The sequence below is a fragment of the Pseudorasbora parva genome, chromosome 20, assembly GCF_024679245.1.
Source record: "Pseudorasbora parva isolate DD20220531a chromosome 20, ASM2467924v1, whole genome shotgun sequence".
Taxonomy (NCBI): Eukaryota; Metazoa; Chordata; class Actinopteri; order Cypriniformes; family Gobionidae; genus Pseudorasbora; species Pseudorasbora parva.
This window is the reverse complement of record NC_090191.1, coordinates 32,774,866-32,799,047: the sequence shown is the minus strand read 5'-3', so window position 1 is coordinate 32,799,047 and position 24,182 is coordinate 32,774,866. Positions and strand designations below refer to the sequence as shown.

Sequence of the window (24,182 nt, the reverse complement as noted above, 5' to 3'; positions counted from 1 at the left end):
ACCTGTTTGACAATTAAACTTCTTAGATACAAGTCAACATAAGGCAGTTCACAGTGTACTGACAGACGGCAACAGACACTTTCTCGGGTTTCGTCGGATCAGTGTGTTACCCCTGTCTGCGCCTGTCTACGCTGGTTTTCACCTATTGAAAATGTTGAATCAGCACGTGTCGAGTCGTGGAATGCCTGAGAAGTGACATGGGGGTTTTCGGTGTTTGTCGGCATTTGTAGGTGCGGTGTGAAATAATCAACACATTTCACCATAAGTCATCATAGTTGATTTGAGAGCTAGAATTGGAATATAGTGCACAAGCATGTGATCACATTCAGTTTAAAACATTTAAAACTTGGCTTTTCATGAACCAAATGATTCCCGGTGGATAAAATCAAGCCTTATGCTAATTGTCCAGGTTCAATCGGAAATGCATCAACTTATTTAGCTCAAATGCGGTGTAAACTAACTACAACACACACAAATCACAATCACAATAAGGATAATTCACATTTTGTAGAATTTACTCTTCGCCTGTAACATAATTAATTATATTAAAATAGTTCACAGTCATTTAATTATGCTTATTTACAGATATTGAAGAATAATAGAATAAGATGACTGCGTACAAGTAGCCAACCTAATCCTGATTTCACTAAAAGTAGTGCTAACTTTCTTAGAGTCACCAGTTAGAAATATCTTACTTTGAGATTCTACTTTGAGCATGTAAAACTTTTAACACACGCATGTGGGTAAGCTCTTAAAAGTGACATTGTATTGCCTTGTTATGAAAATAAAAATAAAATAAATTACCCACAAAGATGCGCAACCAAACCTCTCCTTTATATATTCATTCTGTTCTTGTACCTCTTATCAAAATGGGACACGGTTTATGCATGGACCCTATCCCTCTAGACTTAACAGATCTATAACAGACATGAATCAGCATGTTCTTATTAATTCCAACCTTGATGCTTAGCATATTATGCTGCCAATCAAAATCCACTCCTAACCCCAATTTTAAAGTTTCCTTTTGTGGTGTATTTTCTTCCTCGTTACAAATCTGAAGTTGGAGTATGATTAGTTGTCTATAATGTCCTTTTAAAACTGTGATGCAAACTTAAACACACACACACACACACACACACACACACACACACACACACACACACACACACACACACACACACACACACACACACACACACACACACACACACACACACACACACACACACACGTTGGTCTATGTGGTTTACAGGGACTCTCCATAGGCGTAATGGTTTTTATACCGTACAAACCGTATTTTCTATCCCCTTACACTGCCCCTGCCCCTAAACCTACCCATCACTGGAAACATTCTGCATTTTTACTTTTTCAAAAAAACATCATTTAGTATGTTTTTAAGTCCATTTGAATTATGAGGACATTTGATATGTCCTCATAAACCACATTTATAGGGTAATACCAGAGTAATACCTATGTAGTTATGCAAATTTGTGTCCTCATAAACCACATAAACAGGCTCGCTCACACACACACACACACACACACACACACACACACACACACACACACACACACACACACACACACACACACACACACACACACACACACACACACACACACACACACACACACACACACACACACACACACACACACACACGGATTTCAGATTTGCCATCTACCCAATAATATAGGGTTTACCAGGACCACACATACAAACATTCAAAGGTCTTAAAAAAGCAAGATTTCAAAAAAGAAGAAGAAATTACTACACTGTAAAAAATGATTGTTGTTTTTTGTTTGTTTAACTTAAAAAAAGTAAGTAACCTGGTTGCCTTAAAATTTTGAGTTTATTGAAATTAAAAATTTGAGTTGATACAATGAAGGAAATTTGTTTAATAAATTCAAAATATTATTGTATCTGAACCACATAAAAAAATTGATAAATCATGAAAATAGCACTATTTGGCATGTTTCACTGTGTCATCAGAAATAAAACACACACAATTCCCCAATATGCTTACAAAATCTTTTAATAATATTTTAATGTTGTCGAATCTCAAAAAATTTTCATTGTATTAACTCAAAATTTTAATTTCAATGAACTCAAAATTTTAAGGCAACCAGGTAACTTTTTTTCTAAATAATTTTTTACAGTGTACTTTTACTCTGCAAAGGTGTGTTAAACTGATCAAAAGTGACAATGAATGCATTTATAATATCACAAAAGTTTAGTATTTCAAATAAATGCTGTAATTTTGAACTTTCTGTTAATCAAGAATCAGAAAAAATATGTTTTCCACAAACTTGTCAAACAGCACTGTTTTCAACATTGATAATAATAGTAAATGTTTCTTGAGCAACAAAGCAGCATATCATAATGATTTCTGAAAGATCATCTGAAGATGGGAGTAATGATGCTGAAAATTCAGCTTTGCCACCACATGAATAAATTACATTTTAAAATGCATTGAGATAGAAAGCAGTTGTAATAATTGCAATAATATTTCACAATAATACAGTTTTTAGCCTTGGTGAGCATAAGAGACTTTAAAAAAAATCTTACTGAACCAAACTTTTGGTAACACTTTATTTTTTTATATTATATTTTATTATATTTTATTTTATTTATTAAGGTTCAGTTATTAATGTTGTATAAAGCACATAATAATGCCTTATTCTCCATGACCTTATTCTACACTTAATCCAACCCAATACCTAAACTTTAATGCTACACAAACTACCTATATATATAAAAGGTATAAAAGTATATACAAGTATATATAAGTTTGCTATAATTTAGAAAATGGTAATAAAACTGTTAAACTGTGTCAGAAAAAATCCTCTTGATAATGTCAGAAAACTTTGATAGAAAGGTACGTAATGGATTACAATCAACCAATCAGCTGTCAGCTGTTAAATTTAAACACACAATTAGATAATATCAATTTAGGTCAAGCAATGCTTCATTTTGTTCAGTCTGTGGTATAAATTGTTGCATTAGCAATTACAGAAACAAACAAACAAACAAACAAAAAACACTTAAGCTAAACATGATCAAGTCTAAGGGTGCGTTCACACTTGTCATGTTTGGTTCGATTAAAACGAACCCTGGTGCGGTTGCTCGGTTAGTGCGGTTCATTTGAACATATGTGAACGCTGCCATCCGAACCCTGGTGCGCACCAAACAAGCGGACCGAGACCGCTAAAAAGATGGGTCTCGGTCTGCTTCCAAACGAACTCTGGTGCGGTTCGATTGATATATGAACGCAACACGGACCAAAGACATGTAAACGGACCAAAAACTGGACGTAATGTCACAAGATGCGACGCATAATGCAGCTGATTTGACGACGCGGAAAGATCGGTGTATCCAAAATGAGTAACTTTAACATTAGAGGGCAAACGTGGAGCAACGAGGAAGAGCCTCGATCATCAATATTTGGTCAGACAAGCATGTTTCGAAAATGCTAAAACACACAAAAAGCATACCTGGCTCTTCTCATCAAAGTTCCTGTGTTGCCCATTATTAGCAGGTACAGACGACAGCGGCCGTCTCTGTTCTGCACAACGGAGGGAATCCTGCGGCTGTTTTGAATGTTTTGAACATTTTATGAGCTCTTCATGAGTTCTCAGCGGGTAAAAATAATGCCACATGTACACGCATAAAATGATCGCGTTTAATCCAGCACACAGCGTTGTTTTGAATGTTTTGAACATTTCATGAGCTCTTCGAGTTCTCTGGTAAAAAATAATACCATGTAGACGCATAAAATGCCCGCGCGTGTAATCCGCACACAGCATTGTTCTGAATGTTCGGTAAGCGAGCTCCTACGTCATATAAGCCGACCAATCAGGTTGTGAGCGTCTCCCTGTGCCTTTGGTTCGGTAACTTTAGGTTCGCTGTTAAAAATGCCCGTGTGAACGCTAAGCGGACCAGGACTATTATGTTTGTTTTTGTTTTTTGGTCCGGACCAAACGAACCAAACGAACCGAACTACAAGTGTGAACGCACCCTTAGTGTCTGAATAGTTTTGGTCCCAAATCTGGGACCCAAATTTCACTGGTACTCCACTGTATGAAGAATGTTTGGGTATATGTCAAAGTTTACTTCATTGTGCTATCCTCACCATGAACTATAGTGTCTTCCCCCAGTAGTAAAAGAAATATATCTGGTGTCAGAATAATTTTTGGTCTCTTAATTGTTTCCAGAGCTGTGGATGGTCACTGGCCACATGTGGCCACACCCTCAGCTGAGGTGGACAGGGGACTCATAGGAGTCCAGAGAAAGTCTGCTGAGCAGTCTATGACTCTGTTCTCTGCAAGAGGCCAATCTTCAATGTTTAATCAAAGGCAGGATCTGGCATGTTGTTGGTGTTTTTTCATAGAGCTCCACCTTCATTCTGTACACGGTTGTGCTTCAGAAAGATCAAAACGTCCAGATAATATGATCTGTTGCCAAGATTGATAATGAGCATCTAAATGAGTTTGGCCCATTAAATGTACCTCTGGATAATGAATAAATAATTCACCTAACAACCCTGATGCGATCTCTAATTGGGTTTTGAAAAAGAAGCCCGGTACTTTTTTCAGATAATCTCCAAGCAGGCCTCAATTAGCGCGATCTATAACATGCATTTTACAGTAGATCAAGCCCAGCCGTTGTCACAATATTGCAAAGCATAGCACAAAAAATGGTTTCAGGTGCATTACAAAATGAACTCGCAGTATTCCTCAATAATAATGTAGCCTGTAACTCTGTTTATTGGGCACAGACGTGTACCCTCGGTTAATTAAGGCATGCAGTCATTGCAACGAAACCTCTAAACTCCACTTTGCAGAAGCCAGAGCCTTTGAGCAATGAGACCGAGCAGAGAGAGAGAGAGAGAGAGAGCAAAAGTTCAGAGGGAAAAACCAAAAAGAACAAAAAGGAACCCTTTGCTAAACAAAGTAAACGGAGCAAGGCTTTATTGCTAGCTAATCGTGGGAGTCGTTTTAGAGTTGTGTAATTCATTTCAATTGCTTTGTGACATTTGGCGAACCACTGCCTTAATCACCCTACCTTGACTCTTTACTCAATAATTATTCAATTATAAAACCTAATTGACAACTGACATTGTCTTTTATTGGTTGATTTATTGGGTAATTGCACTGCTGCTAAGAAATGCCCTTCACCAGGGACCGTGAATAGTTTTGGAAGCGAAACGCTTGTCATGCCAATGAAACAAGTCGCGGAACAAAAAACAAAAAACTAAGAGGATCCTTCAGCTGTCAAACAGAAGCTCTCCTGATGCGTTTATGTCCTCGTTCGTAATTATGGCACATCAAAAAAAAGTATCTTTTGTCTGTGACATTAATCACAACATCTGCAGTGAATAAAAAAGCTGAAAATGTGTCCAAGTGCAGAGTCCTCGTGTTTAAACCCTTGCCAGTTAAAACAATGGCGCATGTCAAAGGTCTGGTTGGTGCGGTCCCCGAGTGGACCACTTAAGCGCTCCCTTGTCCTTTGCCTACAAATGAAGGTTTTCGTTCCCCGCAGTGGGTGAGAGACACTCGCGTGCGCTCTTCCCACACATATATCTCATCTTTCATTTCCTTTGATGACTAGTGGGAGAAGTTTCCCTCTGCAAAAGTACTCTTGAAAATAATAAATCATGAGAGTTTCTTCCTGCACTAATTGACATTTGACAACATCATTTGCATAATGATTCAAAACACCCTCGAGGGAGATGCTTAAAAGGAGGGAAACATTATGGATTTGCTAATTAGCTATCGTCAATTCTTTTTTCCCTGCAGTTGTCGCCGTTAGTTGGAACGCAGTAACTTGATCAGACAACCGTAGCCTTTATGACAGTCATCATCACTATTCAATCAGGATTATTGGTGATGTTGTCAAGACGATGCTGCATTTTCCTTGCAGTGGCATTAATCTACATTCCAAGTTTTAAAGTTGGGAATTTTGTTTCAAATGCATTTAACATACTAAACTTAAGTTCACAGTAACATTCTGAGAGGTCCAAAGGTTTGAGAGCACTAGTAAAAATGTATTGTTTATATTTTTGAATAAAATTAAAAATGTCAGACTTTGTTAACTTTGTCCCTATTTGTTGCTGGGATGACAGCTGCACTATAGTGGAAGAGGTCCACATTCAACTTTTTAGTACAATCCAGATCCATTTGTGCTTAATTTAGAATCATTTGACGCTTTTACGGCTCATTTTAAACAGAACATGCTACAGTGAGGACCGAGAGAGGGTCAGCTGTACACATGGCCCTTTGGTTAGAGTGCCATTGTGTTTTTGTTTACCTGTGTTTGTGGTTGAGAGGTGCTCGATAAACTGCGGTGCCATCGCTCTCAAAAGAGGTTGCGCTGGTATACGCTGTAAAATTGAATGTATGAACCGTAAAAGCATTACCTTGTTTGATGGAGCACGTTGTTTGTTTAAAATGCTGCCTGCTAAAGTGTGAGGTGCTAATAGATGTCGCCTCTTTAAGTGAAATTTGATGAAACCTCGATTCCCAGGTGTGACTCATTCATTAATTTTGAACTATAAACATTTGACAGAAAGGCATTATGCCTGTGCCTTTCATAACAAGTCAGATTCTGGCACACCAAATAAATGTGCAATGCGAGAATCGTTACAGCAGTATCCCAAGAAAAGAATACAACAACAAATGTTGGTCAGTAACACTGGACTCAAGTGTCACGTCAAAAGCATATAATGCAGTCTACATGGATAATCTGTTCAGTTAATATATTTACTGTAAACCCATAATGCTCAAAATAATTCATTTGTTTGAGTAGAGTAAACTTAAATTAAACAAAGTAATTAAAATCAAACAAACTTTTCTGAGTATTTGGAACTTTCTCTTTCTTTTGAGTTCACAAAACGGACACATTTTGAGTAATCTGAATTGTTACATTGATTTGAGATTTTTAGACAAATTTAACTTTTACTGAAACTGGGCTGGGGTTTCTATTTCCAAGCATGTCTTGCCATGACACTCGAAAAGGAAGAGTAAATGCTAAAATTAAGTGTTATGTAATGTTTTTGTGTGCAAGATCAAGTGGGAGATTGAGTAGTGTTGAATGTTTTGCTATAGTTTAGAAGAGTTTATGTTTGATTTTTGAAGGGGTTATTGGTATTGGTGCATGAGCTTGGTTTGAGAACATGTTAAATGTTCTTCATTGCATTCAGCAAGGGCTATGCTATGCTAATTATATTAAAGCATTGTTACCACCTAGCAAATTAGCATTTACTGAATTAGCTAGTTAAAACTAGCCAAGTCTCCACAACTAAAAATGTGTAAATTGAGATTACATTGTAATTTTAAGCTACTTGTAGGAATTAGCTTACTTCAGCTAATAAAGTTCTAATTAAGTTCTTACTTAAGTTCTGCTTGCTTGTTTAAACTTTGAATTTCTTAACTTAAAGTGTTGAGTAAGTTGCATTTTACACATTTTACACAATATTGCCAGTTTCCTAAATATTAGAAAATAAAACAAAGCCAAAGTAGTAACTGCTGTAAAACTCAAAACATTGTGTAATGGTGTTATACACACACACACACACACACACACACACACACACACACACACACACACACACACACACACACACACACACACACACACACACACACACACACACACACACACACACACACACACACACACACGTTGGTCTATGTGGTTTACAGGGACTCTCCATAGGCGTAATGGTTTTTATACTGTACAAACCGTATTTTCTATCCCCTTACACTGCCCCTGCCCCTAAACCTACCCATCACAGGAAACATTCTGCATTTTTACTTTCTCAAAAAAACATCATTTAGTATGTTTTTAAGGCCATTTGAATTATGAGGACATTTGATATGTCCTCATAAACCACATTTATAGTGTAATACCAGTGTAATACCCATGTAGTTATTCAAATTTGTGTCCTCATAAACCACATAAACAGGCTCACACATACACACACACACACACACACACACACACACACACACACACACACACACACACACACACACACACACACACACACACAGATGTGTAACGATTGTCATCATTGTCACAGTCTGTTTGTTCAAGTTTGTAGTCCGAATCTCTTAACAGACCAAGACGTGGTCTGTTAATGTCTTCCAAAAATGAATCATTAGCTGCAGACTAACACAGAAAAGCAGCAATGTGCCATTTGATGTCTGATTTGATCTTATTTGCTCTGTAAGTCCCCAAAGTTCTCCAACATACTCAGTTAAATTGATAAGCTTTAAATTGGCCGGGAAGCCAACAATGGGCCAACGGTGACTTCACTACACTAACATTAACCGCCATAAACAAATTTTACTCTCAATTGTACAGTTCATATGATTTGTTTTGCCAACAACAACTGCGATATTATGTGGGCAAGGAGCATACTTTACAAATACAAATTTAAAGAGCAAAAAAGTCCCATTTTGACTGTCAGTGCAATTCTGCATTCGATTTACTTTCTGCCACTTGCTACATACTCAACACAAAGGGCAAATATGGGGAGTAGTCAGAATAGCAGCACGCCTCTTTTCCATCCATTCTGTCTTGGCAGTTCCTCCACAGAAGAAAGAAATTAGTTAAGGTACCCGTTGAGGGAGGACTCAAAACACAGAATAAGTGTTTATACTCGAGGTGAATGTAGAGGCCAAGTTATTTTGTAAGGTTAAGAAAACATGACCATTGGAAAGAGCAACCGCAAGAGAAGCTGTGAAATAATTTCCTGTCAAGGGCATAAAACGTCTCTCAATTGAGGTAAACATTTCTACTTTCAAAAGCAATTTATTTCCTAACAACCGCTGAAGGAGACAACATATCTCATGTTGCTTTCCCCCTGAATTTCCATTGTGTTGTTTCTCTTCCCTCCAAACCCTCATTTTCGCAAGTTGCTGCAGCTTTGTCTTGGAGCCAAGATCTCAGATCTGCCGGTGTGAAAGCGCGTGTGAAGAAAAGCGGTTTTGGGTCAATGTAATATTGTGCTTGTTAAATGGGAACAGACCACCTTGGAATTCCAATAGTTAGTTTATTTGATTTATTGATTGAAACATGGCATCAAAGGCAGTGGAGCCAATGGGATAATCTGAATGTTATAGTACTTAGATTTGTATATTTAAGGTGATCACCATTTAATGTACACAGTAAAGTAACATTAAGTCAGCTTCCACAGTTTTATGCCCAACTTTTGCAAGGATATTACTTTATGAATCACGTGCATCATCATTTACTAGTTTCAAAGTCCACACATTTAACACATTTTCCAATCAACATATTAGGACAAAATCCCACTGATATACACGGATATACTGATCGAAATGCCAATGTCCAAAAAATTAAATTAGATTTTTTTTCCAATTTAAAAAGCGGCCTTGATTAGGGTGATGAAAATGCGGGACAGTCACGAAATTGGGAGTTAGGCGTCCCGCATGTTCAATTATAACTAAAAATCCGCAATAAGAAATATAAAAAAATGTGATTGCTGTTTAAAAATCATTTTGCACAGCGGTCATGTTGCAGCTAGTCGAAAAAATAACCAACCAACGTAGAGAGAGTTTTTTTTAGCTGATAATGACACAATGGGTGGCGCAAAGGAACCATGCAAACCTCCTCAAAAGTCATATATAGCGCCACCATTGAGGACAACAAAAACAAGTTCAAGATGCACTGTTATCATATACAAAATGATGGCAAATAGGCTTTCTAAATAATGTAAACCAATATTTACATAGTATAATAGTACTTCAATTCGCTCACACAGGTATCCCAAACTGTCCAGCAAAATCACATCTACTGTCCTGCAACAGAACAATAACCAGGTGGTCACCCTAGTCATGACTGACTCCCAGTGAAGCACATTGTCTGGGTGGGATCTTGTCTGGCTATCACCAGACCAAGCTCAATTTAAAACTGAACATCGGGGAGTCTGCTCTGTATTTTCTACTGCACAAGACGCATGATAAACAAGCATTATTCAAATAACTCTGTAGGCAATTGGATAATCCTTCAACCAATCAGACCACAAGAGGGGTGATCAACAGGCAACGACCCATCATTTCTCTATCTGTCATCATGTTAAACCCGCCAATAGCGCGACAGGTGGATAAGCCAGTCTGTGATTGGTTCCTGCAGAAATGTAACAGAAGCAGCAGAAATCAATATATGGGTTTCCAGACTGAGTTACCGGGCGAAATCAAATCGTTGGCAGATCAGAATGGGTTTACCCAGTCTAGGTGGTAGCCAAAATTATTTGTCTAGGGCCTGTTGACCAATCATCATTGATCTTCACCTTTTAATAACATCAGTGGAACACCTATCTGGCACTGGTATTATTGTATTATCTGATATATAACGTGCATAACAATAATACTAATAAAACAATGATTGGACCCCCAAGCACTTGAATGTCACTTGATTCGTCTATGGTGATTTATTCCACCCAGGAGGGTAAAATTCAATTTCTGGGTCTCCCTGCCTTCTCCAAAGTGGAATTGTTGGTCCTACTATCCTTCAGCCGAGTGGGATTTATCTCTTCACTTATCAGCTTGGTTGAGCGTCCACCTCTCTGGCAGGTTGGTCCTGCCATACTCCTTCCACACCTTGGCTTAAAAAAATCCCACTTTAACACATTAAACTTCCTATTTCACCCAGATAATTACACAATTATCCGGCTTCACTCCAAAAAAAATCCATCCAGGGGTAATTGGTGCGGAAGGGAGGGGGGAAGCTACCCAGATTCCACTGCTCTTCCTGGGAGAGGGTCTAGGGGAACGAATGCAGATAAGTCAAGCAGAAAAAGAGGGGAATGAAGAAACGGGGGAGGAAGAAAACCTAAACACCTATTTGATTTTAATCTCGCCACTTTGCGCGCATTTAAAGAGCCTTCGTCGCTTTTCCGGCACAGACTCCTGCCAATAAGCTGTTATCAATGTTGAAAATGAACATTTTAAATGTCACTGTTGGTTCTGGGTTGAAGAGCAGTAACAGGTGCTTAGCTCCTGGTGAACCGGAATAATGTCCCCATTATTGGTTGCTCATAGAGCTGTTACAAGTCGCTTTGTCGTGGTTCTGGGAAGACCATTCTCCTGGAAGAGCAAGCGTAGCTCAATTATTTGGCCAGAAACACAAAACGCCCGCTTTCATTGCACCCTCGCATCAGAGCTGTCTATCATGTATGAAATAACTTTGATAAAAGTAATTGAATTTCTTTCTGAAAGGATTAACGAGTGGTAATTGCACGAAACAGAGGTGCTGAGCAGAGATATTCTCACTTACAGCCGGGAACAATCGTGCTTTCTCATCTCCAGACACGCCGCATCTTTTCAGAAATCGCTCGGAAAACAAATGTGCGTGTGTGTGCAGGGGGGGTTGGTCTGAAAATAAGATTTCCACTCAAATGCCAGCGGATGGCCTGATTACCATGCGTGCGCGTGCACCCGCGCAGTCCTCTAAATGTGCTGAGATGGTCTTTAAACAAGATTCGACACTTTTAAACCCCTGCAGGCTTAATTAAGGGTGGGACCTCACGCGCAAAGGGGGAGGGGAAGCGACGACGAGGCAGGAGGAAGGGAAGGAGTTTCACACGGGGTGTGTTTTTGTAGCAATTTCTCACCGTTTCCCCGCAGTAAACGGCCTAAAGCTTCCCCTTTTAGCTCAGCGCGCTCACACCCACGTTCACACATGGCTCACGCAAAACCTTGACTTAAAGTCCCCATTACTTCTCCAAAACTGTCTGAAATATCAAACAATGTGCTGCCGGTGGGGGGGTGCATGGTGTGGAGTTAAGTCGGCCCAGACTCATTTCCATACAGCTTTACATGTTTCAAAAAGATATGCATAATTACAGGGTTTGTACATAATTGCTCCAACACATTGGAAAAAGCCAGGTTTGTTCTTTTTTTAAATGTTGGCGCTGCAGCTCGGAGACTTTGCTTCTCTTCCGTTATGCGGCTCGAACAATTAAAACAATACGGACGTCGTGGAAAGGAGCTCAGCTCTCATTATCGCCTTCTCTTCTCCTGCGTCAGAACATTTACAGCTTAAAAGAAGGCCCTGGCACCTTGGCATTGAAAGACACTCTTTTTTTGGGCTCCTTCCCTTCCCTTTTGCGTTTCTGGAACGGCGCGGCGTATGTGTGTGGGGTGGGAAAAAAAGAAAATGTAAATAAGATGGAGTTTGCGACAGCTCTGTTCTGTTCCAAGAGACGAACGTCTGCATCTGAAGCAATCAAAAAAGGCTTTTCTTAAAGAGTTTCACCCATCTTATTCTGACTCTTTGAACAGATGCACACATTGTTTGACTTGATACCAACACGCTCGACTCTAGAGGACAAAAAAATCGGAATGTGATTCAGGCAAAGGATGAATATTTGACTTGAACTTTTAACATGAAGGCAAATTGAGACTTGCTTTTATCGTTCCTTAGCACACTAAGAAACTGGGAATAGTACCACTACGACTCATAATGATATGTTTGGAGAACTTCATATTACATTTACCCATGGGAATTCGCATGGGAAACCTCAAAAAATTTATTTTTAATGTCCAATTTTGAAGGTATAATTCACTGAAAGATGACAGTTCTGTTATTTTTCCAAACCCATGGATTTTTTTCAGTTGATTTCTTTTAATAATCATCACACAGCTCTTTTCCTTACAATGAAATACATTTTGACAATTTCTTTTCAATTCAAAGTTTTGAGAATAAAGCTGTCTTGAAATAGGACTTTCAGGGTATGCTTACACGTCAACGATGTACTTAAAACAGACGACAATCTTAACATTGTCAAAACGATCACCGTTTGCACGGATCTTCGAAAATGAAAATGACTAGTAAATGACCAGTAGTTGGCGACTTTGTCAAGAAACACCCAGCGGACATGTAATACGCAAGCATGAACACATAATATGTATGTGCATGACATTACTGTTTTCACAAATTCACTTTTTTGTTGTTTACATGGAAATAGTAAAGGCATCGTTTTCCTTCATTGTTAAATGGGTGCCTTATAAAGAAAAAACATTAACATAAGTAATATCGAAGACTTTATATATAGAAAGACAATGCACTTTTATTATTATAAATGGAAAAAAGTGCAAAGGGCAATACGGCTACACTGCAAAAATAAAAAAATAAAAAAATCGTAAATAACTGGCAGCTATGGCTGCCAAACAAAAAACTTAAAATTAAAGTAAGATACCTTAATTCAAATAAAGTGTAAAAACAATATTTTTACAGAAATTTACATTAAAAGTTTTTGTGAAAAACAATGTTATTTTAATGATTTTTCCTTGTTTAAATTAAGATATTTTACTTTAATTTTACGGTTTTTGTTTGTCAGCCGTAGCTGCCAGTCATTTACCTTTTTTTACGATTATTTTAATACAGTGTTAAATTCTTATTTTACATATTTTCTTTGTTTAAATTAAGATGTTTTACTTCCATTTTATGTTTTTTTGTTTGGAAGCCAGTCATTTGACCATTTTTTCAGATTTTTTTTAAAAAGTGTAAAACTTTTATTTTACAAAAACACCTTTAATAAATTGACAGTAAAAATTCTCAGAATAACTGTTATTTACAGATTATTACAATAAAACATATTCAATAAAGTGTTAAATGCTCAAGATTGTAAATTTGCAGTTATATTTTTAAAGACAAAATACAGGCTGTACAACAATACAATACATAATATATTTAATATTTAAAATACAGATAACAGTGGAACAGTTTCTTCAAATTTTTAAAGGTGAATAACATATTCTCAATTTTAAACTGAAAAAATACAAAACTGATGTGGACCACATTTATTTTGCATTTTCGTCCCGCATGTCGCATGTTGAGAAATATCCCGCATTTTCGTCAGACTTTTGGTTTTGAATGATCATATAAAAAAAAAAAAACATCCATGCATGCGTTCTTTTACCTTTTTAAGAAAGCATTTTTATTCTTTTTGCAGCATCGTTTTTCACCTATATTTAACAGATCTTCGGCAACTTACATCCCGCATTACACAAATATAACAGCCGTTTTTTAAAATCCTATCCAATGGTTAATAAGAAAGGAGTAAACAACGTCACTAATAGGTTGTGACGGCTGTCAATCAGAATGCGGAGCGGTGATTCATTCCATGTGTTCCCTGTCATAATACTAATGGATAATTCTGAATATTAATTAATATAAGGCTGTCAATGAACTAATTTCATGTTGTTTTATGTTTTATTTCATTATTTATTTAGTTGGATTTAATTTGGACTCTTTAAAAATAGTTATCTCCATGATCCCTTTGGGCTCAGTGATTTTGAATTTAAATGACATGTAAAATAAAGATTATACAACAGCTTTAGGTTATGTTTTAGTGTTGGTAACATGTCCCACATTGTCCCACATTTCCACATTTGGTTTGATGGTGGTCCCCCTATACAACAGAATAAGTCCTGCCTTCTAAAAAGAGGCAATCAGCAAATGGTAAAGTAATTGCATCATTGCAGCTGCCGTTAGAAACTCCATTCCTATAGAATCAGTCGGTGTTCTGAGATGAGCGCTTAGGGCAATAACTTGATCCAGCCTGAAAAATGTTTTTTATTTTTTTATTTTATTTTATTTGAGCATTTAGAAACAACATGTATGAGATAGTTGTCAGATTTCATTAGTAACTTCAATTATGAAATCTAAGTTTTGGAGAATTTGATATTTCCCTATTCAAAGAGGAGCTGAATTTGCATGCCCGAGAGGCATTTCAAAGATGGCAAAGATGATTTGTCTTAAAGCTGCACTATGTATTTTTTCCGTCCGCTAGAGGGCGCCTATTCAAAACAAAGGCATAGTTTTTATGACGCCAAGTTGGAGCGCAAGAATCTTGGGACATGTGGTCTTCACTTTACAGCCGGTGGAAAATAATTGGGATAGGACTCATGTTCATGGATGTGATTATTAACGTTACTGTAGTATGAAGTAGAGCAGGACAGAGTTTTGAGTGAGCTGAGCAAGGCCACTGGAGCGATTGTTGCGCAAACACACGCCTCTCGAGCAGCGGGACTTTTATTATGATGGGACACAGTCGCCGGCACCATTTCCACTTTTCCAGTCATGAGTATGAGGTAACGCAGCTCTGTTTATCATATTAGATACATTTAAGTGTGTTTAAAATGATGTTATGGCGTTACTCTGTGCGTTTGCTCAGCGGCTGCTGTGACACTTGTTCACACTGCTAAGAGTAAAGCGTTTCTGCAGAATAAAACAGGAAACCGAGGGTAACGCAGATAGAGGCAATTGGCAAGTGCAGACTCCTTGGTTAAAATAACAATTTTCGAACAATTTACAAATAGTTGGAAACATTTGGGATATTGTAAGAACTCAACTGAACAAAATATAGAACACTGGCCTGGTGGTTTTTGGATATTTTACTGCAAAAATACTACATAGTGCACCTTTAAAGGGACTTTGGTCCATTGAGAATAAAAGTAAAAATGACAAGAATAGCCATATTAAAACATATACATATGTTGATTAATAAATGAAAATGTTCTGAAGAAAGTCATAACTTTTACAAGACTTTAACAAGAATAAAGTCAAATAGAAAGTAGTAACACTGAGAATTTATGTTACAATAAAATAAATTAAAGCTTAATGACATTATTTAATATTTTGAGAAAAGCTGTAAAAATATGAAATTTAATGGAACTGTATGTAAGAAATGTACTTCAATTAATCATAAAATGACCCTGATATGTCACTCACTAGACATTAAGAAATCATGTTAATTTCAAATATTTATATCACTGACAGCAGTAGTCCGGCCAGGATATTGTCATTTAAAAGTTGTTGTTGCAGCCCTCAACTGATGTTGATGCTGACATGTTGTGTTTTGGCCTGAAGCGCCACTCTCCACCTATCGACCAATCACCAAGTCAGTAGTGTTTGGGCATATGGGTTGCCAGATCTGCTCTAGTTACCACAGCTGCAGCTACAAACGTTCCTGCTGGATCCTGCAGCCTATTTGGCAACCTCGAGTCAGGGGGAGGGGGAGAGGGGATAGTGATTGCAGTACCAGTTTTGGCCACAATCTCACATACACTTCCTTTACGTAGTAATATTTTGAGGGAAAAAAAATGCTGAGACAAAAAGTTACATTACAAGAATGATGTCATAGAATTATAATATTAAAGTCATAATATAACGGGAATACATTTCAAGCCATGGAGTTCAACCTACGGACTAATGATTCAGTCACAGTTAACCTTGAGTTATGAAGATGAAGATTATCAGCCAGTTCCTAAAACAAAGCTATCATATGGTGTAAAATAAAAAAAGATGCATGAGTCTTAAGAATGTACAAGTTTTGAACCACAGAATAAATCAAGTTTATATAGGTTGGTTCAGAAAGACATGAAGGTGAATAAATAATTACTTTTCTTTTTTTTCCTTTTTCGATTGATTGAAATTTCCTTTCATTCCTTAAAGCTGTCAAAAATTATAAGGCAGAATATTGCAGAGCAGATACTCTCACTTAATTAATGTCTTGTTTGAAAAAGACACCCTTATTGCAAATGAGTCTCATCAAAGTTCTCCCATGGCCTTAAAATGAGATCTAGGTCCAATTATTTTAGAGTGAGGAAATTATGGAAAAATTGGACTAACACTGATATCAGTTATATGGCTATTTTAATGAATTCTGCCATGTTGAGGGTGCAATAATTGTATTCAGAACTATCATAGCCAACACTAAATTAGTCCGTTTTGCTGATTTAAATGTTATGGTCAAAGTCTGTGGGGTCTAAATTGGTCTCGGAGGATCTCTCAGACGATGATTGCGCTTGGCTTTTGTGATGTATCAATACAGTGATGAGATTTCTTCAGCCCGGCACAATGCACACCACTCTTGGGATGGGCCGGCTGAAAGAAAAAATATATCCTTTACCAGAAAAAATTACTTTTTCCTCCTGAAAGTCAGAAAAATGATCGGAATAATGCACTATTCATGGAATCGGACAGCAGGAGCTGGGAAAAACAAGGTAGAATAAGGTTCTCTTATATCTTTTTTCTCATCCCTATACACCCTCCTGCTGACCAGTGCAAAAAAAAAAAAAAAAACAGGTATTCTAATGTTTAAAAAAATAACACTATTATTGGCCGCTATTGAATCCAATTGCAAGCAATGCAGGTTGTAACAGATAAGGACCTGATGGAATCTGTCTTTGCACTATCTGAGCCAAAGTGGTCTCTGTATGAGTCAAATTGAACGGCGATGCATTGACAATTCAAATCGGACAGCAGCTTTGCAGGCAATTCACCCTGCAATCTACATGCATCCCCCTGCTGGCAGGCCCGACCAAAATTGCATTTTATACACAAAGGCCTTCACTTTGGAAGACCTTTCATATTCACTCACGGTCTAATAAAGTCCCCTGGTTTACAAGTGCGCTAAAGAATTCACTTCAAAGTTTCTTACAAATGACAACAGAATGGATATAAGCGTGATTATTAAAGGAATAGTTCACACAGAAAAGAACAATCTGTCATTATTTACTCAACTGCATGGTATTTCAGACCCATATGGCGATATTTAATCTGTGGAACACAAACGAAAATATACTTTGATGAATTTTCAGTTAGCTCTTTTTCCAACAACAGTTTATAATGATACCAAAAATGACAACAACAACAACAACAAAAACAAAACAAAAGGGTATACAGGACTTGCCATTAACCTCCGCCAAATAAGTGTGGGTTGAATTTTATAATAGACCTATATAATAAACTTATAAAAATATAGATTTTTCGATACATATCGATACTGAAATATCTGAAAGGCTTCCAATTATCATTTCCCGCAGAATAGATACACAATACCAGCTGAGCTTTCTCGCTCTCATCTCCAATAGTGAGTTGACACACAAACCCGCCTCCCCTCACTCACACATTTCATTAGCTCCTGATGAAACGATTTTTTGTGTTTGAATTTCGGCATGGGATTGCGTGTATTGCCCATCATTTTTTGCCCAAAACACCCACAGTGCATGCACATAAAAGCCACCTCTTAGTACTAATTTGAGTTCATTTTTGCTGCTTATTGCACTTAAACAGTCAAATACACAAAATAACGACAAAATGCCGGTCTTGGCAAGTATTCACGTGAACACAGTCAGTTTTGTCTTGAAGGGTTAGTTCACCCAAAAATGAAATTTATGTCATTAATGACTCCCCCTAATGTCGTTCCACACCCGTAAGACCTCCGTTCATCTTTAGAACACAGTTTAAGATATTTTATATTTAGTCCGAGAGCGTATGCAAGTGTATGCACACTATACTGTCCATGTCCAGAAAGCTCTTAAAAACATCATCAAAGTAGTCCACATGTAACATCAGTTGAAAATATAAAAAAATATGTCTTCTCTTCTGTGTTCCTCCAAAAAGATTCAAACGGTTCATGAATCAGTGAATCAATCAATGATTCGGGTCACCAATGTTAACCCCTAGTTAGGGGTTAACACCAATGTCACGTGATTTCAGCAGTTTGGCGGTATGACGCAATCCAAACTGCTGAAATCACATGACATTGGCGACCCGAATCATTGATCGATTCACTGATTCATGAACCGTTTGAATCTTTTTGAAGGAACACGGAAGAGAAGACAATGCTGAATAAAGTCGTAGTTTTTGATATTTTCTGACCAAAATGTATTTTCAATGCTTCAAGCGATTCTAATCAACCAACTGATGTCACATATGGACTTTGATGATGTTTTTATTACCTTTTTGGACATGGACAGTAAAGTGGGCATAGAATGCTCTGAGACTAAAATCGAAAATATCTTAAACTGTGTTCCGATGATGAGGTCTTACGGGTGTGGAACGACATTAGGGGGAGTCATTAATGACATACATTTTATTTTTGGGTGAACTAACCCTTCAAGCGAATACATCCAACAAGCCTGACAAGCCAGACCCACATCAAGATGTTTGGTCTGGAAACTCACCATAGACAGGGCTCAATCCGAGGGGCGGGATAAACGGTTGTCTTTCAAACTCCCTCTGCACGCGACGGGATAGCGCTACACCAACCAGAGCAACGAAGGTGAAACAGAGCTCGCTGACTGATTAAATATTCGCCGTATCCGGTCGGCTAAACTCCGAACACATCTTCCCTTTTTAAGAATGACTTCAGTGCCGTTCTTTGTTCTTTTCTCAGAGAAAAGCTTAACTCAAGTCTTCCAGAATCGCAGTCAAAGCTGATTCGAAAGACCGCCGGCGTTCGCCACTTTCTGTGTTTACTTGAAGTACGCAAACGCAACTCGGCCGTCGTCATTATGGCCCCGCCCGCCGACTCTATACACGATATGATTGGCCAGTCCAGAGTGAGGGGATTACAGCTCAGAAGGGTATTGAGAGTTCCTAGACGACTCTTGCGGGCAGATTAAATTTGCTGCCGCTAGGGTGCGTCTAGATTTCTAGGCTACTCCGCTGTAGCTTTAGAAATCAAATACGTCGCCTTTGTACACATCAGGCTGGACATCAATGACATAATCAAACATAAATCATTCTCATGCATCTTCTGACAAAATCTAAACTATTAATTTTCATTAACTGAAATAAAGCTGAAATAAAATCCATCATAAAGATTTGATGAAAAACTTCAGACATTAGGCAACTAACTGAAATAAGTTAAAGTACTAAAATTACTCAAACTAAAACTGAAATAAAAATAAATTAGAGCTAGAAATATAAAAAAACAAAAAATATTTTTTTTCATTACTAAAGCACATAAAATTAAACAAACTAAAATTACAATGAAAACTGAAAATATAAAAATAGCTAGAGTATAAATGCTGGGCAAACGATTAATTGCATCCAAAATAAAAGTTTGTGTTTACATAATATGTGTGTGTGCTGTGTAGAATTATTCTGTGTATATAAATACACACACATTCATATTTTTTAAAGAAATAAAAAATACAGTATCTACTGTATATATATATATATTTATATCATATTTCTTGTATATAAATATAAATATTTTATTTATACATAAGAATTTTCTTAAATATTTTCTTAAATTCACGTGAACACAGTCAGTTTTGTCTTAAAGGGTTAGTTCACCCAAAAATGTGGGTTAAATATATACATGTGTATGTATATACATCATAATTATACACAGTGCACACACATATATTATGTAAACACAAACCTTTATTTTGGATGTGATTAATTGCGATTAATCTAATTGCAACTAATATATATATTATTATAAAATAACACTGGGCAAAATGCCACTGAAGTAAAACATGTGTATGTACTATAAACAGTAACTAAACATGTTTGTATAACTATCAGTTGACTCCAGATGTTTTTTATTGAAGGTCAACCAAATAGCCCAATGCAGACGTTTTGGGGGTGGTTTTATTACCCTTATTTACAGAACTGTTTGGGTAGCTCTGTAAAGCCTGTATAGCCTAAAAACTAGCTTAAGGTAGAAGATAGACACTGTGAAAAGAAACCATGAATCGAACAATACACTATGTAGCAGGCATGCCCTTAACATATGCAATTGTTTTTCTGCGCTTGCCGAAAGGGATAACGTCGATCTCTGACCCCACTGCAAACTTAAGGAGGTCCCCCGATGCTGCGGCCTTCATGAATCTTTTAGGCAGAGGGAGTCTGGAGTTCAAAGTTTCTGTGAACTGGAGAAATAATAAGCTGCCTGATTAGCGTTGCTAAAAATACCAGCATGGCCAAAAGGAGCCAGGTGGTAAGACGGGCCTCCGGCCCATTTGCATGTTCAGAGGCCAATCTGATACACAGCGACACCCCAGATAATAAAAGAGGCCTTCCACTGGTGCTTTTTAATGTGATACAAGCACCTCAACAAGATTTGATACCCAAATGGGTTACACTTTATTTTGATGGTCCACTTTAGACATTCTAACTAGTTTCTTGTCAAACTACATGCCAACTACCTCTCATTAGAGTATTATTAGTGGACTATTAGGTTAGGTCTTAGGGTTTGGGTAAGTAGTTGGCTAGTAGTTACTTAGCCAGTAGGATATCTAAAGTGGACCATTGAAAGGAAGTTTTGCCTCGAGTGCTTTTCTTCTACCATCAATTTTGCTAAACTGTTCGGGAAAAGACAAACAAGGATGTGGTTGCATCAATAACTTTTCACCTGCAGTACACTGGATTGTACATTTTAATATCCATATGTATCACTCAACATATTGTCTTTTGATCTCCTATTTTTTAACGGTATTTTTTGCATCTTTCCATCTCAAAAAAGACTTCTAAGTCAACATTAAATGGTAGTTAATCCATTTCGCTTTTGTAATGTAATATTTTCAAGCAGAACTTGGATTTAATCCATAAGGAAAGTTGTTTCAGAGACAGAGCAAGTTGATACGTTTTGAAGAACCCATATCTTTGAATCATCAACAAGCAAATAAATCTGAAAGTTCTATAATATGACAGTCATATTGACTTATCAAGCCATTTAATGTTTACTGTGTTTTCCTGTAGGAACCGGATCATCCCTGTTTTTTTATTTTATAAATAGCCACATACCTTGAGTTACTACTTATTAGTCTCTGGTATTAAGTGGGCGGGGCATTCTCCTTCAAGAGAGCATCTGATTGGACACAATGCTGTGTAGGAGGAGTCAACACTGCTACATTTTCCTAGAAGAGAAAAATAAATAAATAAATACATATATGTATATCCAGTAAAAGTGAATTTAGTCAGTGTTTAGGAGTAGATTAGCATATAGATGAAAGTTATGACAAAACTCTCATTTTGTTGACTTAAAATTTGCCTTTTACAGAATGGCAAGTTTAATCTCAAGTTGTTTTTAGTCAGGATAACAAGAAGAGGATACGTTTATTCACATCAAAGAGAATTTAGTAGGAGAACATTCGGAATTGCTTGGATGAAAGTCATTTGTTTTCCTGCTGCCACTTGCGCAGAAGGCATCAGCCGAGATACTGCGTTAAACTCTCGGTACTCCGCCGTAGCTACACGTTTTCTCTTCTCTCTCCTCCTGTTTTATATTTAACTTCAACCTGTCAATTAAAGAGTGAGAGGGCAAAGAGGAAATAAGAGAGACAGGGAGAGAGAGAGACAGCAAGAAGCACAGAACTAATTAGGCAACTGTGTAATTTTAATTAGCTGTTTTGATAATTAAACTAATTAGTTCCCCTGTGTTTCCACTACGTGCTACCGACTGGAGTTTTTTTTTCTTCTTTTTTTTTCCAGCGCAGCTTCAGAGCTCCACTCCGTTGGTTAATTAGTCACTTTTGCATCAGAAAGCTTTATTGATAGCCTTAATTTGCAGTTGAAATGAGAAATCTGCTGTCAATAATTCGGATAATTGCCCGCCGTTTGATTGCGGAGAACAAAAGTGGCAGGCCTTTGAGTTTGAAGCTGCTGGAAATCCCTCGGGTCGTTTCCTGGATGCTTAGCTCTCCCTCCGATCTACATATCAGCAAATAACACAGCCGTCCGCAACATCTCGACCCCGCTAACAAGACAGGAATCCTGCCAAATAAGAAACGCTTTGACCCGCCCCACCTACGTTTCCCATCATGCTCTCCTCTTCTAGTCTGCTTCAGCCCTCCTCCCCGCTCCTCACACCCAGTGTCCTCCGTTCGCGGTAATTGAGGAAGGAGGGTGGGGGTAAGAGAGACAGAAAGTTGCAGCTTTGCTTTGTAGCTAATTAGTGTCCTTGGAATTAAATGAGCAGCTCTTTGTGCACCTCCAGCTCCTGCGGCCCATGTTTGTGAATTGAATAATTGATTCCCCTCCACTAATCAGAGAGCGACATAATGAGCCAGTTTAATTAAATGGGGATCTAACCTGGCGAACACTGGGAAAATATTTGCTCGTTTACAGCTAATCAGAAATAACAGAGTGAGATGGTGCGGGGTGGGGGGGAGGTGGAAAAGAAGAAGCCTAAACGTGATTGTGCCCTTCAAAGACGGGAATCTTAAAATGATGCATGCTGCTGAAGGAATATATGAGAAAACGGTTTGAGGTTTCGTTGGTGGGGCCTAAAGAAAGGAAAACTTGATATTATAAGATTGATTGCGGCTCTTCTGGTATTTTCAGTGGGCCTTGGGCAATAGGATGATGGTAGCAGATTGACCTTTCCTTATCAGAGGTGCAACATGCTGACACGTCCCTCATGGGCAGCACCCCAGGACGAGGTCGAGATAGCCGAGGTACCCCTGAGCATTGACCTCTCCGCCTCCTCTCACCTCCTTGATGTGCCACTAGAGGCACCACTTACCCTCAAAGGCTAGTGGATGCTACAGACCTTTAAGTGCGCTAAGATAAAATAATGTTGGCTCAAAGGTGTCTATGGCCAGCCACAAACTGAGTGATAGAGATGGATACATTTTGGACAATTTTTTTTTTTTTTTAAGAGTCTGGGATTGCAGCCTGGCACAAGCTGGGAGATTAAAAAGTGTGTTTGGAGGATTTTTTTTCTACACTATATATATATATATATAATTATAAACACAGTTATTATACATTATAATAATCGCCCATTCATTGAACATCTGTTTAGCAGTGCAGTGCATTAAAACACATGACAAATAACCAATTTCAGATTAAACTTTGGTTACATTTATTTATGAAAATATATAATACATTATAACATACATTTTTAAAGGGTTAGTTCACCCAAAAATTAGATGTTTATCCTGCTTACCCCCAGTGCATCCAACATGTTGGTGTCTTTGTTTCTTCAGGAGAACACAAATGAAGATTTTTAACTCCAACCGTTGCTGTGTGCCAGTCATATAATGGTGTGAATGGGTAACAATTCTATAAGAGCAAAACAAAAAAACATGCTTAGAGAACATGCACAAAAACCCTGCTGCTCCTGACGACACATTGATGTCCTAAGACACGAACCGATCAGTTTCTGTGAGAAGCACAGCAGTTTTTATGTAATTTTTTTTTACCTCATATCCCGACAAGTCTCATCTAGTTTTCCCATCTGCTATTACTTCCGTCTGATAAGGTGAAACTGGCGCGATCATAGACATATATTATGTAGATGCCTCATTCAACCGATCCGCGCAGGCACTAGGGTTCAGTTTGTTAAAATTAAAATTCCCAGCATTTATTAATGTAGGTTAATGGCAAATCGTAAATATACTAT

The 24,182-nt window shown here is 37.7% G+C and overlaps 1 protein-coding gene across 3 annotated transcripts in view; it reads right to left on the bottom strand.

The window, feature by feature from the left end:
- arhgef39 (Rho guanine nucleotide exchange factor (GEF) 39) overlaps positions 1-24,182 on the bottom strand; it is a 167,584-nt gene that overhangs the window by 92,817 nt on the left and 50,585 nt on the right. For 2 of the 3 annotated variants that reach the window (XM_067428589.1, XM_067428588.1), the window contains exons 2-3: positions 23,727-23,842; positions 21,594-21,693 (exon numbers count right to left, since the gene is read on the bottom strand). The gene's annotated coding sequence lies outside the window, so the exon portion shown is untranslated. Of the gene's footprint in view, positions 1-21,593; positions 21,694-22,586; positions 22,716-23,726; positions 23,843-24,182 lie in introns of those variants that run through there. The other variant, XM_067428590.1, reaches the window with a different exon arrangement.